The 4,166-nt window shown below is 50.4% G+C and overlaps 1 long non-coding RNA gene across 1 annotated transcript; it reads right to left on the reverse strand.

Moving 5' to 3' along the window:
* Window positions 1–232: 232 nt before the first annotated feature.
* LOC109495444 lies at window positions 233–929 on the reverse strand. Its single transcript, XR_002150843.3, has 2 exons — window positions 566–929; window positions 233–388 (listed from the first exon to the last, which is right to left on the reverse strand). It is a non-coding gene; the product is annotated as an uncharacterized LOC109495444 (long non-coding RNA).
* Between the last annotated feature and the right edge of the window lie 3,237 nt (window positions 930–4,166).

Below are 4,166 nucleotides of genomic sequence, written 5' to 3' on the forward strand. Positions count from 1 at the left end.
ATCCCCTTTTCACGAGTTCTCAGGAATGTCTCCTACCATAGCCAGTGTCTTCATTTTCATCCGTAAAGGGGTCTCCACTGAAAGGAGCTTTGCAACAAAGTTCAAACGGCCGCCCACTCACATTTTTCTAGCCCACGGGCTGTTTCCCTACGCAAACAACATCGTCTTGTGTCACTGCAGGGCTATCTCCTGTGGCTGTAACAATACCCTGAAGACATAGCTTAGACAGTTCAGGAGTTCACATTTTTATTAAGTTCCTCATTTGCCACCTGTGTTCTTTTTGGACCAGCTTCAGATTCCCGGGCCGCCGAGAACAGGCTGACGGGAACCGGGCTGTGCGGATTTAAAGCCGATGTTCCATGTTGTCCTTGTTCTCCTGAATCTGCATCTGTAATCACGAGGAATCCTACCGTGTCACGCATGAGCCCTCTCGGGCGCCTGGGTGCGCAGTGTCGTCCTGTCCCGGACAGACTCAGGGTCCCCAGGACCTCCACCTCCCGTGCCCCCGTGCTGCCCCCAGGCTCGCTTCCTTCTTTCCCGCCCCTGGACCTTGAGCCTGATGTACCAATGCTCGGAGTGGGGCTCGTTATGTAAGTTTCCCGGTCCCTGAGCTGGGTGACTCAGCGGGAGGTGGTGCCCCGCTCCTTCCCAGCCTGGGGCAGCATGCTAACCAGCGCCAGGTCAGCGGCAAACCGGAATGGAAAACAAGGCCTGCTAATGAGGTCCAGCTGAGCGCCTTCACTCCCGGTGGTGTCTGGCGAGCCCAGGAAACCCACGGGAACCGTTGGAGGACTGTTGGCAATGAACCCATGGGTGGAATTCTCCATCTCCCTGCTCACTTCCTGTTCTCTCCTCCCCTTGTCTCTTTGGCCACAGATCACAGAAGTTTCACATTTGGTTCCTCTTTGCCCCCAGGCTGCCACTTCCTGGGTCCCTGTTACAAATGGAATGTTTGTGGTCTTCCAAAATTCATATGGAGAAGCCCTGACCCTCCAGGGTGGTAGTGTTAGGGGGTGGGGCCTTTGGGAGGTAGATTGAGATAAGGTTATTAAGGTAGAGCCTCCATGATGGGATTAGTGCTCTTAAAAGTTAGAGCCCAATGTCCTACCCCCGCCCTCCTTCTTACGAGGATCCAGCAAGAAGGTGGCTACCTGGAAGCCAGGAAGTGTGGGTCCTCACCAGAACCCCACTATCCTGGCCCCCTCATCTCCAACTTCTAGCCTCCAAAACTGTGAGGAAATAAATTTCTGTTTAAGTCTGCAGTATATTGTTAAAGCAGCCCAAGCTAAGGCAGTCTCAACTGACCTGAGCCTTCACCTCCGGGTCCTAGCGGGGCTCAGGAAGGAGGCGACATTGGTGTGTGAGGATGCACCCTTGGGTGCAGCTCAACCTGGACCCAAACTCTCTCTCCTCCACCCCAGGTCCCCAGCATAGAGTAGGAAATCAGCTGCAAACACTGGTTGTAGAGAGGACAGGGTTTGTTTGGCACTGGATTTGGTCTTGTGTCGGGCTCTGCCTCATTTCTGTCTCCTGCAGGCATGTCTTTGAGTTTTCTTTCCTTTGCAGGACAAAGATGGGTGCTAGCATCCTGCTAACCGTTGGACGAGGAGCCAGAGACCTTAGATTCTAGTACAGGGTTTGCCACTAACCAGGTGTTCAGGGAAGGGCAGCGAACTTTCTCTCTCTCTCTGCTTCAGGGACTCATCTAAATGACACCTGCCTTAGGATTGGTATGCATTAATAGATTGTGTGCCATATCTTTCCAGTGTTGGGATATGGTGCTAAACAAGACAGCCATGGTCCCTGCCTTCGTGGCGCCTCCCTCCATCCCAGGTAAGGACACGATTAGCAAGGGAACAGGGAAAGACGATAATTACCGAATGTGGCAAGTGCTCTGAGGGAGACAAACAGCATGATGAAATATGAGAGGAACCTGGAGGGGGTGAAATTTATTTAAAAACCTCCACCTACAAGCTGAGAAGAAGCCAGAGCTGTCAACCCGGCAGAAGCCTTCCAAGCAGAGTTATGGGCTAACGAAAAGTAAGAAAGCTTTACAAAAGATACAATGCTACACAGATAGCCAGTTTAATACGAGTTACACCACCTTCATTATCTGTGGCTTTACCCCACGTTCCTGGACGAGGGTCTAGAATTCGCACGACTGGCTGGTGCCTGGAAAGCAGTGCTATAGGACAAGCTAAGTCATACAGGAGGCCAGCGAGAGGGCTCCCGGGGGGAGGGTGCGGGAGAAAGACAAGTGTTGGGGAGCCTGGGTGGCTCAGTCGGTTAAGTATCTGACTCTTTATGTTGGTTCAGGTCATGACCTCATGGTTGTGAGATGGAACCTCACATTAGGCTCCCTGCTGAGTGTGGAGCCTGCTTAAGATTCTCTCTCCCTCTACCCCTCTCCCCAACTTCTTCTCCCCGCCCCGTCCCCTCTCTCTTTCTCAAAATAAATAAATAGAGGCACCTGGGTGGCTCAGTCAGTGAAGCCTCCGACTCTTGATTTCAGCTCAGGTCATGATCTCATGGTTCATGGGTTCAAGTCCCATGTCAGGCTTCGTGCTGACAGTGCAGAGCCTGCTTGGGATTCTCTGTCTCCCTCTCTCTCTCTGCCCCTTCCCTACTCGCTCTCTCTTTCAAAATAAATAAATAAACATTTTAAATAAGTAAGTAAACATTAAAAAAAAGATAAATGTCTGAGAGGTCTGCTCTCTTTGAGGACATGATCCATCCAATCTATACAGAGGCCCTTCTCCTCCTACAGCCTCCTGTCCCCAAATGCTTCAGCTCTTTGTCACCCTTCTTCCAGCATGCAGCTGGCATTTATGGAGCACCTGCTAAGAGACAGGGATCCTCCCCTCCTCCAAGCAGGAACTCAGGAAGTAACACCCCCTCCTACATGCCTTAGGCCTAAGGAGGTCACTTCTCCCAGCTGTTCATGTTTGGGTCCATGTTGGCTACAGTCCATTTTGCTTATTATTGTGCTCTTTGGCTAGATTCCTTTCGGGGGCCAGCGGGGCTCCAAGCATGCTGTGTCTGTAAATTGATGCCATTAACCACCCAGAGGGGCCATCTAGGGGCTGGAAGGTTTCAGCAGAGGTGTGTGGAATGGTCATGCAGCACATCTCCCTCCGGCAATCCCAGTATCCAAGTCTGCTGACAGACCAACTGAGCCTCAGCACAGTGGGCACAGCGGGGCCTACTGCTTTAGATTCTCCCTGGGCGCGTTTCCTGAGAGCCAAGAACACTGGACAGGGAGCCACAACATCGGGGGTTCCACCTCCTAGGCATGGGGCCTGACCTGTAGCTTTATCTGTTAGTTATGCCCTCTATGTTCCAACATTCTGTAGCTGCATGACTTTAGAAGGACGGTGGTTTTCAAACTTCGGCAGGCTTCAGAATTCTCTAAGAGCTAGTGAAAGTGCAGATTCTTGCACTTGCTGAATCAGTAGCTCCTTGAGTAGAGGTGCAGGAATTTGCATTATCAATAGGCATTGAAAAGAGTTTCTGATTGCAAGTAAACTACAGTTTGAAAAACATGGCTGTTTAAAGTGGCTACCACCAGAGAGCAATTCAGTGAATTCCTCCCTTACAGGACTAATGGTTCCTCAGCCAGCCTTGAAGCCGGCTGTCAGGTGGGGCTCCTGGAGACAGCATTTATAATGAGAATGCCTCCTCAGAGGTGGCCCCAACACTTCACACACGGCCCAGAGCCTGTGCGCAGTAATGGTGGTTCAATGAATGAAGGGCCCAGTGACTTGGAGAGGTGGGAAGGGGAGTTGGGTTAGACTATTAATGACTCATATGTGTCGCTGGAATGCAGATTTCAGAAAAGTAGGGGCCATATTCTTAATTATTCCCAGCACCCGATATATACTGAAGATGCTGAATACGTTAATGACACCACCTACTTCTCTTTCTTCCTTGGATGAGAGAGAAGATCTGAAAGCCCATTGAGGTAGACCTATCCCTGTCTGAAGGAACTCCCTATTTCCCCAAATATCTGATTCAAACTAACATAGAATCACCATTGTATGATTAGAAACCAAATTCAGGTTGGGACATGAAGGTGTTTTTGATACACAGGGTCATGACAAACATATCACCTGGGCACAATAAAGTCAGTCATACAATTTCGATTGTAATAAGAAAACATGGGGTAA

This window comes from Felis catus, chromosome F1, assembly GCF_018350175.1.
Source record: "Felis catus isolate Fca126 chromosome F1, F.catus_Fca126_mat1.0, whole genome shotgun sequence".
In the NCBI taxonomy this organism is placed as follows: Eukaryota; Metazoa; Chordata; class Mammalia; order Carnivora; family Felidae; genus Felis; species Felis catus.